This window comes from Dicentrarchus labrax, unplaced genomic scaffold, assembly GCF_905237075.1.
Source record: "Dicentrarchus labrax unplaced genomic scaffold, dlabrax2021, whole genome shotgun sequence".
Classification (NCBI taxonomy): Eukaryota; Metazoa; Chordata; class Actinopteri; family Moronidae; genus Dicentrarchus; species Dicentrarchus labrax.
In genome coordinates, this window is record NW_026136715.1 from 6787771 (window position 1) to 6802505 (window position 14735).

The following is a 14735-nucleotide window of genomic DNA, read 5'->3' on the forward strand; positions in this document are numbered from 1 at the left end:
CTGCTGTGTGTTTTATCAACCCCTAGCTACAGTCTATAAAAAAGTTTTCCAGTGGCTGCACGGGTGTAACAGATCCAAAAACATGCTTGATTATCAAGATACAAAAATAGCAGCTTACACATGAAAGCTGAAAACAGATTTTCTCAATCAGCTTCATATGCGGTCGCAATTTTCTGCCAGAGTTCTTTGGTGATTTTTAATTAAATATTTCTCTGTTTGTGATTTTATTAAATTTTCTTTTAAAGTGCTGGTTTGAAGTGGGAAGTCCTCAGTTGGAAAAAAGGGTGATAGCGATATTTCCACGCACCAATGAAAGATTAGCACGTTTCAAATCACAATCTGATGACAGTCGTGTGGTTTGTTTGCAAACGTTGACAGGCACAATCAGTGAAACCTGATCAAACAACGCCCCCGCCATCCAGATGCTGCAGCAAGGTTGGATTTTTAACACTGAATAAATAATAACTAAGGATGTTTTTCTTCCAAACTTAGACTTTAATTATCGCTTATTCATTCGTGGATATTTAATGCCGTAGGCTTTAACATGCATCGATTTGTAAAATAAAACCAGTTGTAGTAGGTGTAGTTGGAGTGGCAGGATGATAAATAAAACATATCTGAGAGATGCAATAAAAATGTATTGTAATATATTGAACTGCTGTACTGCAAACTATGAGTTAATGGGAACACGCCACAGACTTTACAGGTTAACTTGGATATTGTGTTCTGTGACTCTGAAAGATGCTTTTTAATACAACCCTCTCACCATGGCTAGCTTTAATTATGCTTGAGATGTCAAATGTTAAACAGTGTTGCAGCTCCAGCAACCTTTTAATAAAGAACTGCTTAACTGTGTTTTATGATGACCTTGATGAAGGCAGCGATCTGAAATCTCCTAAAAGTGTCTCTGAAGACCTTTTTTTCCCTTCTCAACGCTTGGAAGTTGTGCCAGAAATCGTCCTCTGCTTTACATCTTTAACAGAACTTAGAGGATGGACTTTGAAAGACATATGTTTACCAGACAGGGAGGGTCTAATGGAAGAGGATGCATAATGAGTTGCATTAAGGGAATTGTAGGACAGGGTTTTGGGAACCAGTGACCAAAGACAGTGTATAGTGTATATTATTTTCATACTATAGATTCATTTATGCCCCAAATTGTGTTTTAAAGCAGCCTGTCCAGCACCTCCCTGCTCTTAGTTCACCCAAAAACAGACCAGTAGTACTCGCAGGTTAACTTAACTTCTGCTGCTTCTACTTCAGGGAGTAAGGATCATTATGGAATTAACATTAGCCACAGTAGAGGTGCAGATTTTGAGGGATGTATCCCTTATTCCATTACTCCATCCACTCATGGAAATTGTCATACGTCATGCCTGCGTATACCCTGCAATACTGTCTAAATGTTAGGATATCTCTCTTACTAAATGCCTCTTTAAAGGATAAATGGTTTCAATTAAAATGGGGTTTTACTAAATAGATCTTTCATTATAAAGCTGTGTAGGCTTTTCTGTGTTTGGCAGCTGATTGTGTTTTACTGTAGCGGAGCACGCACATGAATATGAAGCTATTTGCAACAAAACAATATTTGAAGTGTCCACAGAAATAAACGCTTCCTGTTCATTGTCTCACCATGTGGCTGTATCCAGTTACAAAATAAGACCTTATATCACCCACCAAACCCACCAACACACACAACACACACACACACACACACACATACTTATATACTTAGAGTATTTCCTGTTGAAGTGGGTGACAGGTGTGAATGTCTGCGTCAGTGAATATACTTATTGCTCCTCATATGTCAGACAGTCGTGGCCATTTAGCTTTAATGCCCACACAGGAAACACAACAGCTGCATGTGGCTAATCTCAGTATAAATTCAGGGGCGAATGAATAAATCATTTGTTTGTTGGTACTGTTTTCATATATTAGTTGGAAGTTAAAACATCCTGAAGTGGTGCATATAGGCTTAGTTTTAATACAATACACATGTGATTGTGTTTGGCTTAAACTCTTTGCTCTGTCTTTCCTGTCGTGCTCACAACAGCGTCAGTAATACAGCAGATCTGGTAAGAAGAAAAGTCAGATTAAATCTGGATGAAACCTAATCATTTGCAGGTTGTTTTCTCGATTTGGGGTATTTGAGAGAGTTTTCCTCAGGATGTGAAACAGTGTGTGTACAGATGACGTACTACAGGCCTTATATTGAACAGTCAGTTATTAAACAAGTTCCTCTTTTTCATGATGGCTTTATGATGTTTGAGAACAGATAAGGAACCACCTGCCAATGTACCGTAGCTTCCACTCTCTGACACACACGCAGAAGACAGTCAAAACAATACTGGAAATGTTGAAGCTACTTTTTGACTTTTAGATCAGTTTCCAATCAGCTGCTGCTCCACACTAGAATTATTAAACCTTTGTAATATTTATTAGATAGATAATTAGATAGAGGCCTTTCCGTTCTTGGTGATTTCCGTGGCCACTGTAGTTTCTCCTACAAGCTTAGAACAGGAGGGTGAGGCGAGTGGGTTGTAATCGGCAAGATTCAGTCTGCTTGAAGCCACACAATCCTCCACACTGGTCCTTTAAGAGAGTAAAGGATTATAGTTGACATGTGGTCACAGTACTGTATGTATCAGACCAAAAAAAACTGGTAAGAATTAAATGTAAAACATGTAATTTCCTTCACTAGAGGGTCTCTCACATGAAAACAATAACAAAAGACAAAGTTTGATGTTGTCTTGTGGGATCATGGGAGTTGTTGTCTTCACCACCATTGCTGTCATTGCAGTCGGCTTCTCCTGGTTAGGATTCAGGAGAGACGAATTATCTACAGAGGTCTCCTCCTCTAAAACAAACAGTCCCGGTGAAACCAGTACAACCACTGAATAAAACAGTGTAACTAAAACCCTCATATAGTGGGCGTGGCCACGTGGCTACGTGTTGTTTAACGACGCTCAGACTGCAGAGTCGAGATGTTGGTTGTTGACGAAAGCTGCCACGGCATACGTAACCGGCCTCCAGATCAGCCAATTTCTTATAACAAAATATGTAGAGATCAAATAAAATGTCCAGATTTGGAGCTAAATCAGTTAACAATACAAGTAAATAAGCCATATACAGACGGTTTCTGCAGAAAACTCTTTAAATTCTTTTAAAAAGAGCCGGCCAGCTGAGCTGCTGCTAACGTTAGCTCACTTAGTTTCTCTAACAACTTAAGATCCAGACGTCTAATGATTCAAATCCTTCATCTGGTTCAAATATATAGTTAAGATTTCACAGCTCAACAAAATATAGGACATAGGAAGAGTGTTTACAGACATTATAGACAAATTGAATGGAAATAAAAAAAGCAAGACTCTTGAGGAATAGCTGGAATAAATTTTGTCAAAAAAAATAACAACAGAGCATTTTTTACCCAGCATACATCTAAGGGTGAAGGCCTGTTATATAAAACCTCTGACAGCTGTGAGTGTGAGAGCAGAGTGTACACACAGAGACAGAGAAAGTCCTCAAATACAATGGCAGGAAGTGTCATGGGGTCATATCTTTAATCGCTGTGTGGCCACAGTTTGAAACCTTTTCCCAGAAGTTGTAACTGCCAAATATTTCAGTTAGATTATTTACTAAAGTCAATCACTTTTGTCATACTCAGCCCCAAAGCTAAAGATGTGTTTAACCACTACAGCAACACGTAGACCTGTAGACATCCACACTTGAGTTGAAAGACAGAGAATGGCGACAGTAACTTCTTCCTGTCTCCAAAGACAGGAAGTGGTGGGGATCAGTTTGTTCTGACGTCTTTTTTTTTTTTTTCCAGGGGACTCTGAACAAATACAAACCACCACGTCCACACTGACTGAACAGTACAGCAGAGTACAGCATATTGTCCTCATCTCCCACCACGCCAGAGCAAATGAAATCAGCATGCCCGCCTGAAAAGAGCAGGATCGTCTGGGCTTCAGGAATGCTGTAAGCTGCGGTGTTTGTCCAAGAGGAGAGAGGATGTTGACTCACCGGGGCTCTTTTTATTTTTCAAGAGCCAGCTCCAGGAAAACAGGGAGGATGGAGCCCAGAGATACTGTACCGTGTTCCCAGAAAACATTATGATTGAAATTAGCTTCTTAGGAAGATGACATTATGCTTTTGTTTGATTGTATCCAATGGAAAACTCACAAACAGCCCCTCTTCCCTCTTCAGTGTCAAAATGACCTGAAACTGGAACAGAGTGTGGCCTTAAAGCTCAATAATATATTATATTAAATACAGTGTGTTGGTACAGGGACTTTTATCTAACACTTTGTCTGCCCACACACACTCTCTACCTCAAAGTCTTTCATTCTCAATCCAAGAAAGGTAGAAGTGACTCATCTGCGGTGATGATGAACCCACACACACACACATGCTTCATATTGAGATTTTTTTTTGAGGGGGAAAGGGACGACATGTGAATGACGACTATGAAAGGAGACAAGTGTGTTATGAAAGGGCTAAGACTACTGTAAGTGATCATTATATTTTTAAAACAAAGTATTGGGAAAGGAGGAAGTTTACGTGTCTGTCTAGTCACTTTGTGGTTTCTCGGGTGCTGCTTCTTCATCTTCTTCTTTTTTTGTTTTTTCCATTGGGTTTTAGATCCCATGATTACTTGAATATGTCTCACGGCACGCATTTTTATTTTGTCAGCTCAAGTTCAATAATTTGAGAGCTAAGGTTGTTTTAGTGTCCCATTTTCTGTTGAATATTTACCACCGCTAGACCTGTAATTTTCACGTGATTTGCTGTTTCACCATTCGGTCCCTTCAGTTTAGTGTGAGGCTGAATTCAGCACCAATAACAGACAGTGACTGTACTCTGCATGCATGATGAGAGTGAGGAATTTATGTGATTTGAAAGGAGACCAAACATAAGCACATTGGGGTAAAGCTATTATCCATTTCCAGCTGAATGGCAGCTGTGGTTGTAACAGCTGACATTTCTCTTCCAACCTCTACAAGATTCTTCTATCCCTAGTCTAATACTGACAAGCCAGGCATTGTATTGTTTGGGGATTTCACTTGCATCAATGCAATCAAAACCCGGTGTGCACACACACACACACACACAAACAGTTCTACAAAGTCCCCCTTGCTTACTGGCTCCTGACCTTGAACAGGTCCAGGAAACTTTGAGACAATAACACCGCTATTTCATCCATGGACTGTATCTGGAAAAACAAGAGGAAACTCATTGAAGAAAAAAAGAGAGAAGAGAAAAAAAAAAAAGTTTAAGATGAAAAGAGGCCAAAGTCAGCCAAAAGCCAATATGTGTGAGTCACTGATGGCGACTGTCCCAGGCCTGGAGAGGAATCAAAACAAAAAGCACTGGCAATCCACTATAGTGGCCTGTGAGGAGATGCTGGTTATGGGGAGTTTTGGAGGTGTTCAGCCGCTGCCTCCAGCTTTGACGAAAGTGTTTGAGGCCTCGTGTAATGCTTCCTGTCTGTTTTCCTGTGGGACTTATACAGAAAACATTCCCCACCCTCGTCCATGCCTCTTCTCTCAGAGACAGCAGTGATGACCACAACCGCAGCGGCACGAAAACCAAATAGTAAGAGACACAAAACCGAGGTGTGAACAAAAGCAGAGGTGTTTCCTACCACCTAAAACACGTTGTGGAAAATAACTAAGTATTGATTCAAGTATTGTACAATTAAGAGGCACTTTACTTGACTATTTCAATTGTATGCTAATTTAAATGTAGATGTTGTACAGCTGTGGTTACTTTTCAGATTTCACATAAAAAAACATACAATAATCGTATATAATATCATATAATTATAATATAATAATACCATATCAGTGTAAAACCAGTGATTCCCAATGTGACTATTCAAGAAACTGGAAAATCTTCCCTTTAACTACTATCGATCATCTCCACCAGAAAGTTAATAAGCTATATTCCTTTAGGTATAAGACTTGAGTGCTTGTACCACCACAATTTTTCTTATGTGATTAACAGTAACTCAGTAAACCACACCTAAAGGTGGTCTGCCCCTGAGAGTGAGCGTGTGTGGCCCCAGACAGTGTATGTGGGCAGTCGATGAGGGAGGAATGTGAGAGTGGGCCGGCTCAAAGGAGGACATTCTTGTGACCTACAAACGGATGACAGAAAAGATTTTGTCCTCTTGGGGTGACAGAGACAAGCATGAAGACAGAGCTCATTATTCAAACGGGGCTGTGATGAAACGTCTCTGATGACAGCACAGTCGGGCCTTGCGTCATTTTCACTTAATATAATCTGGATGGAAAGTTATTGTTCAGCAGTGAAGCCACATTGCGGAGTATTAGTTATTCTAGTGGTCTCTTTTTGGTTCAGCTGTGGGATAAATTGCGACATGATCAACCTCTCACAAAGTTTAGACTGAGTCAAACTACTCAAATTTGGTAGATTGTGTGTATGTTTTAATACATTATGCTTTGTGCTATGTGTTTTTCATTGATAATTCCTAACTGTAATGGTCATTGTTATATTTATGTGAGACCCTACAATTTATATTTTAATCTTTTTCTTACCTGTGCTAACAGGTAAACTCATTAACTCATCAACACTAGTATAAGTTTTGGTTATATTATAAAAGACAATGCTGATGTTACACAGCTGTTGATTATCCACCCAAACCAAATGTCACTATGTCATTCACTATGAAATAAGAGCAGCACTGACCTAAGTCCAGTAAATGTGACATTTACTGAGCTGCAGTTACTCATTCATGTCAGGATGCTGCCCTCCAGTGGTGACTGAGTGGTTTCCATGCACTATGTCAAGACATTGGTGGTGAATGTCAATGCACTATCATACAAAGTGGACCACATCAAGTTGGGAAATCTGATTTTAGAAGACACAAACCAGCCTTTTTTTTCTTCAAACACTTTTTTTATTGAGCTTTTGGGTTTAAAACAAAAATTATTTACAGTGAAGTGCAGGTTGGCATACATACTCTTGAGGATGTGCTAAAAAAAAAAAAGCTGGTGTGCAATAAAGTAGTTTTAAAATAAGATATAGAAGAGTTGGGTATTAAATATTTAAATAATTACACTATTAATTAGCATCTCGATTCATGTAAATAGCAATTCTATCAAAAATATTTTCTTGTTCTCTTAAGAGGTAGATCTTAAACTAGGTAACATTAATGATGGCTTCGTTATATTCAAGTGTCCTGGTGTGACAGTGAACCAGCACGCACAGTAACAGGAGGACCCTGAAACTAAAGCAGCTAAATGTAATTCATCATTAATGCTATTTTCAAATGTTGCATGAGAAAACGATGAATAAAGTGTTAAAATATATATATTATTTATACCTGCGCTTTTCTTACTGATGTCAAAATGTCTCTCTCTGTAAGGCAATATTCTTCTTGGATTCTCTAGGATTTGATACTTTAATTTGAAATTCATGAATTAAATAAAATAAATGAAGGCTTTGACATTCAGATATATTTGTCTATTTCCTAACATAATGAGCCAATACTTTTTTCCAATTCAGACTTTTCAGACTTTTTTCTCCACTTTAAACCAGGAGTCTCGAACTTAAATTTGCTGGGGGGCAACAGCTGATACACGTAAAGCACAATATTCTGACATCATACCTGAAAAACAGAAAACCTGCTCTCTTCATAACTACCCTTTACATGCATTTGCAGGCACCTTTGACCTTTGCCAATATTGTGCATCAAACAAAAATTATTTATTTTTATTATACATGACGGGTTAGTTTAAATTGATATAAAACATCTAGAAAAAAACGATCTTACAGGATTTTATTATATTTTTTGACATAATGACGCAGGCCGGTGGGGGGGAGGAAGGTGGAGGACCCGGAAATGGCCCCCAGGCCGGCAGTTTGAGATCCCAACTTAAGCAAATATAAAACTGTGAAGTGTCAGAGACTCGTAGCCAGAAGCATTCACACAAGTAACTCGTGAATTACCTTCAACAGATTCTCACGACGCTTTAGCTGAATTTCAGCCCCGACCTGAAAGTCAGCACAGGCCAAAGCAAGACAATTAGCGTGCTGTCAAACTGTTAGCAGCTGCTAAAACGTGGAGTCTAAAGCTGTCCTCTATCCCAGATGAATGGTTGATTTATGTCTTATATCATATCTGATATCTGATCTGATTGCTGTGGCTAATCTCAGGTGTCATGTTGCAGAGAGAATCTGCTGAGGAGTTTTCCATATCAATAAATACAGAACGTTATAATTAAATATAATGAGAGGAGATGCTTCAAGCCTCTTATGGTCAGTTGATCAGGGCAGTGCTGAGTCCAGGCCCTCAGGCTCAACACAGATAAGAGTCAAAGACATCCTGCTTACAATACAGTTTAAAGTCTCATGGCCAGAACCTCAACATAACTGCCTGGCAGCCATACTTTACTGAAGTGCTGTAATTAAGTCTAACTCTTGTGACATTTAAGATGTCTATGAGTTGTTCACAGATCCGCCAAAGGGTGATTTCTCCCCTAAAGATTAGAGTAATGACCATTTGTGTAGCAGAAATGTATTTTTTCATCTTTTTTCTCTCATTAATTATTCTACAACACCAGATTTACACCGATCCGTCATAACATTATGAGCACTGACAGGTGTAGTGAATAACACTGATTATCTGGTTATCATGGCTCCTGTCAGTGGGTGGGATATATTAGGCAGTAAGTGAACATTTTGTCCTCAAAGTTGATGTGTTAGAAGCAGAAAAAATGGGCAGCGTGAGGATTTGAGCGACTTTGACAAGGGCCACATTGTGATGGCTAGACGACTGGGTCAGAGCATCTCCAAAACTGCAGCTCTTGTGGGGTGTTCGCAGTCTACAGAGGTCAGTACCTATTAAAAGTTGTCCATGGGTGCCCTGGCAGCTCAGTGGGTGGAGCTGGCGAGCCATGTGCCGAGGCTGAGTCCTTGCTGCAGCGGCCCAGGGTTCGAATCCGACCTGCGGCCCTTTGCTGCGTATCGTCCCCTCTCTCTACTCCCCTTTCCTATCTATCTTCAGCTGTATCTATCAAATAAAGGCAATAAAAGGCCTTTAAAAAAAAAAAAAAAAAAAAAAACATGACAGGGTCATGGGCGGTCAAGGCTCATTGATACATGTGAGGAGCGAAGGCTGGCCCGTGTGGTCTGATCCAACAGATAGATAGATAGATAGATAGATAGATAGATAGATAGATAGATAGATAGATAGATAGATAGATAGATAGATAGAAAGGTGTCAGAACTCACAGTGCATCACATTATGAGGTGGTCATGATATTATAGCTGATTGATGTATTTTGTGACCTTCTGAGTGGGTTTGGCCCACACAGCCACTGGACGACCTAACTGTAGTTAAAACTAGCTCCACCTCAACCAACCTACAATAAAATGCCATTATGTATGCTACTGAAGCACCAGTATTAGTATAATAATATAATTTATAATGATACATAAATCACAAAGGTCATTTTCTCTCTACTTTAAGTCAGTTTTGTTGATAACACTTCTTTCTACTTAAGTTTTCAATGCACTTTTACTTGTAATGGAGTATTTTTACATTGATGTGTTGGTACTTTTACTCGAGAAATGCTCTGAATATTTCACAGAAAAAATCTCTCCACAGAGTCCCTTCGTAGCTGATCAGGAGCTTTCAATCATATCCCACAGTCTTCATCTGCAGACGGAGTAGAAGAAGAATGAAGAATTAACTTTGCACATAACTCAGCTCCAACATATCAAACACACTCTCTCGGTCTTCCACTTATTTAATCAAGACAAAAGACGGACCTATTAACCTTTTGAGAGTTAAACTCAAATGTCATGCTCCCATGTTGCACCACCAGATGGAGTATGAGATACGATATGTCCTCCCTGGTGCAAACATCAGCAAAAGTTGAGAACTCTGAAGTGAGCACAGACATAAAGGGTAAGATATCACTTGCTCCTGTACTTAAATGTTTGATAATAATCTGTCTTGCAGCACACGTCAAATAAACTTCCACAGCCAATCAAAACAGACCCTGTTGTCATACACAAGTTAAACATAATGGACAGTAAAAGGCTTTGGAGAGGGGGAGCGTAGGAGGTGGTCATAATTAATTTGATCTCTATGTAAAACATGAGACGTCTTTTATGTGTGATGTCCAATCCCGTTTTCATTTGAGAGTGGAAAGTGGAACCTGATAAGGACAGTGGTGATTCAAGCTTAGTGGAGACATGTCGGACAGAAAACACATGTCTCACATGTTTGGTCAAAAAAGGGGAAGCGTCACCAAGAGGTCCTGTCATGTTTTCGTCATGTGCAGAGCAGCTTCTCTAAATATGTGAATTTCTTGGTCTGTAAATTCTGGTTTTTGTAATAAATTCCATATTGTGGTCATGAATGTGGAACATGGTAGATCCCCGGTATATTTCATGCCAACAAGTATTTAACTTTATTTCTTTTTGTTAAATTTGTCTATAAACTCAACAATTTGGTTAAAATTGTGATAATGCTTCCTGGAATTAACATATTGTCTTGTATTGAGATGCATCCTGACAATAATACACTGTCACAGATAAAATAAAGTTAATTATCTCCACTGAGGAGGTACAAAGCAAAGACAAATTAAAGGCAAAACATGAACAGGTCAGTGTAGATACATAATGAATTCAGATGCTTTCACACAGAACACAAGTCATAAAAACATGAAAATCATGTGAATTATACATTATTGCCTCCACAGTCACCAGATCTCAACCCAACTGAACACCTATGGGGGATTTTGGAGAGATGTGTTAGACACCACTCTTTTTCTCAGCCATCATCAAAACACCAAATATCTTTCGGAAGAATAGTATTTCAGTAGAGTTACTTAGCAGGACACTTTGTGATAGTTTTAAGCACTGTCAGTGAAATGTCTCAGTGGCAATGTTGATAGGTCAGCCAAGCCACAACTATGAGACTGAAATATCTCGACAACTATTGGATTGATTACCGTGGATTTTTTTTTAGAGACATTCATGTTCCCCAGTGGATGAATCCTACTGACTCTGGTGACCGCCTGACTTTTCATTTAATCAAATATGATCAGTTGTTTAGTTTAAATTCCTAACTTTGTGTTCAGTGCTTATGTTATCATATCATATCATATCATATCATATCATATCATATCATATCATATCATATCAAATCATAACACAAATAAAACCAGTCAAAGATCTTCTGCATTCTGTCCTTATACACCACCTTGGATAGTACCGTGTGCATTTATTCCAGTGTGTTAGCGCCACTGTGCCTAAGTACCAACTCACAGAGCAGCTAGCGTGGCTGTAGTCTCGGCCACGTGTCATTGACATCCATCCAAGTTCCTTGTTAAAGTTCACTGAGCAGTCCCTCTTGGAAGTTGTGATGTGGGCGATCGCAACAATTAACCCAACTTTTCAACCAATCCCTGTGAAATGCAAAAGTTGCACCAATCATAACAGTCATTAAGCCATACATCCCCAAACTACAAACAATGTTATTCTCAATGGAACAGGATGCTTTCGATTAATTACACAAAACAAATTGCAACTATTTTTTGCAATTTTCACTTTCTTTCACAATTTTATTGCAAAAAATACCTAAAACGTTACAACATGCCTTGTACTTATTTGGAAAAGCTACCATGAAAGGTTGCAACAATCCACCCAAAAAAGTTGTGGAATCCTAGAGGGGTTGACTGAGAAACACTTTAAACTGCTTTACTTAAATAGTTGTGGCTTGTCATATTGTTTTTTTAATGATTGATTGACTGTTTTTTAACCTTAATTTGATCAGAGCAGCTGAAGACTGACAGGAAAGTGGGGATGATATGCAGCGAAGGGCCGTAGGTTGGACCCGAACCCAGACCACTGCAGTAAGGACTCAATCACAAGACCAGTATCATTATGCAAAGAGGGCAAAATATTAGAAATATTACTTTTGAATCCAATACAGCTTAAAAAATATACAATTGAACTGAATCAAGTTGTCTCCACTAAACTTTTTAAGTAAGGTAGCATGGCTGTTGCACTGCATTACATCATTGGTGTTTCTATATTTCAGGACCCTTTAGTGTATAAGAGCACCTCTAAACAATAAATATTAGATAAAGTGCACAGATAAATAAAACACACAAGAAAATATATACAGATTCACACACGTACACAAACATTACTTCATATCATGTTGCAGGGATCCAAACAATGCACACTCTACACACCCCATAAAAACAATCAGTGTGACTGCTCATATGAAGAAGCCAGGGTGCCACAAAGGCATGTTTGAACCTGATCACGTTGTATTTTGGGTGCAAGAATATGAGCTGTGTCAGACACAAATCCATCTGCACGTCCTGTGCTCATAGATCTAGTAAAGAGGCAGGTGTTGCTGAACCCCTGTCATGTTCTCACAGTGTATTTCCAGTCAGTTGGGAGGTACGTGTGATAAGAAAATGGCGTAATGGATTTTTAGGTTAACCACTGGCTTGATATCATCCTTTTGATATTCAAGATAAGAAACTTTTTTCTGCACCATTACACAAATCTGTCTTTTGCAGAGTGGTGCACTGATAGATTTCTTTACTTACGTTACATATATCATGACTTGAAACAATGAATTAATTATAATTACACAGCCTAAACAGAAGATAGCACATCCCGGGAGGGTGTTCATACACTGACCGCTGTGTAAAACTGGAGTTAATGATACCACTTAACAATAAAAGAACTAAGACTAAGCTCTGTTAACTCCCTAATCGGTGAATGAGGCTATAAAGTTTATACACTGGAGCTAAAATCAACAAATCATACGTGTGAATGAGCAGTGGAACCCTCTAAGGTTTGGGGGGGGGGAAGATGCAAAGCAGAACTGATAGCATCATCTCTGCCTCATTTACATCTGCATGCAAAGTGCTCGGGATCCAATAGACTTCATCAGTTGTCACTTTTTTTTTTTTTCCGGCTGTAACAGTTGGAGCTTAGGTTGGTCTATCTAATAAAAACACTCTGTTATCAGTTATCATCTCGCTGCTGGTCTCCCTCAGGGATTCCTCACAGCTCTCCTGGTCGCATGCTGGATTTAAATGAGATGTTAAGCAAGTGGATTTCAACAGAAACTAACAAAGAGGTATTTTTATGTTTGGACTGAAGAACTAGAGCAGTGGTTTCCTCTTTTCTATCATTGAGTATACTGTGACATAAATGTATGGATATTATTCATATATTGCATTCAGTGCCTAACAATAACACAACATATCAACTGGTAAACTGCACAATTAACCCAAATGGTGAAAACAATCTGACACAAGTTTTTCTGACATTTTCAGGAACCTTTTACACATTTCTGTGTCTGTATAATGTATTTTTAACTATTATACATACTTAATTGGCTTGTTTTATTAGCTTTTTTGGACAAATTAAGGGCTTTTTATCTGTAAATATTGTGTTCAGGTCTTTTCGTTTAGATATTAAAGGTCCAGTGTGCAACATTTAGGAGGATCTATAGGCAGAAATGTAATATAATATTCATAGGTATGTTTTCATTGGTGTATAATCACCTAAATATAGGAACCGTTGTGTTTACGTTACCTTAGAATGAGATATTTTTATCTAGAGGCAAATCAAGAAGGAGTCTCGAGACCCAGTTTGGGAACCACTGAACTGCAGGATTTCTCCACAATGACAAGCATCTTCTCAACCTCAAAAATAGCACTCTGGAGTAGCAACAGGTGGTGGGTGGAGCTCTGGCTATGCACATGTGATAATACATAACAAGTATGTGTGTGAGAACAGTTGCACGTAAAGGCCTTCTTGCACATCACATTGTCGCGTCCAAAACTCTCACAGCTTCTAAACACACACACACACAGAGTTCACACCTGACAACTCTGTCCTTCCACCAAATAAGTTATCTTTCATCTAAATCCGTGCAGAGAGGAGATCCAAAAAAAAGATCTGGTTGATGTCACAGAATGTACCCTGTCTCCGATAACCCAGATCAGATAACCAGTTACATCAGTTTCTGTGGGGCAGGGAAGTCCCAGCCAGTGCTGGCATGGCATCACAAATGCCCAATCATTCATAAGAAGAAGAAAAAAAAGACTTCAGTGCAAGGGTGATTAGTTTCCCCCACAGTCTGCAACCGCTTGAGGCAAAAATAAAAATGTGTACCCTCCAAGAATCCTGGAAGCTGCCTGCAACCATAAAACTACCTTGGAAAGAAAGCAGGAATGGTGTCTTTTTTTAACTAACAGCTGAGATGTTCACTTTAATAAAATGTTTTGTTGTTACAATTCCAGCTCTCTCTCTCTCTCTCTCTCTCTCTCTCTCTCTCTCTCTCTGTGTGTGTGTGTGTGGTGTGTGTGTGTGTGTGTGTGTGTGTGTGTGTGGCCTGCTTGCTCTGTAGCACCAGCTTGTAAGAAGCTCTTCCTCCCATGAGGCCAACATGGTGTTATGGATTACATTCAGGGTCAGTGAGCACATCACCAGTCAGAAAAACTAAAACAAACTCCAGGTGAAAAGAGAATAAAATTCTATTAAATTCCTTTCATTTTATAAAATACGGTATTCATCCCGTAGGAGGAAGTTCAAGGCAAACGGGCGTGCAAACAGAAGTACGCATAGGAAATTAATTTACATACATAAAAATACACATGTGACAAGGTTAGAACAAGTTTAAATACACAAGGGTTAAATAGCAGTCAAAAGCTGCACCGGAA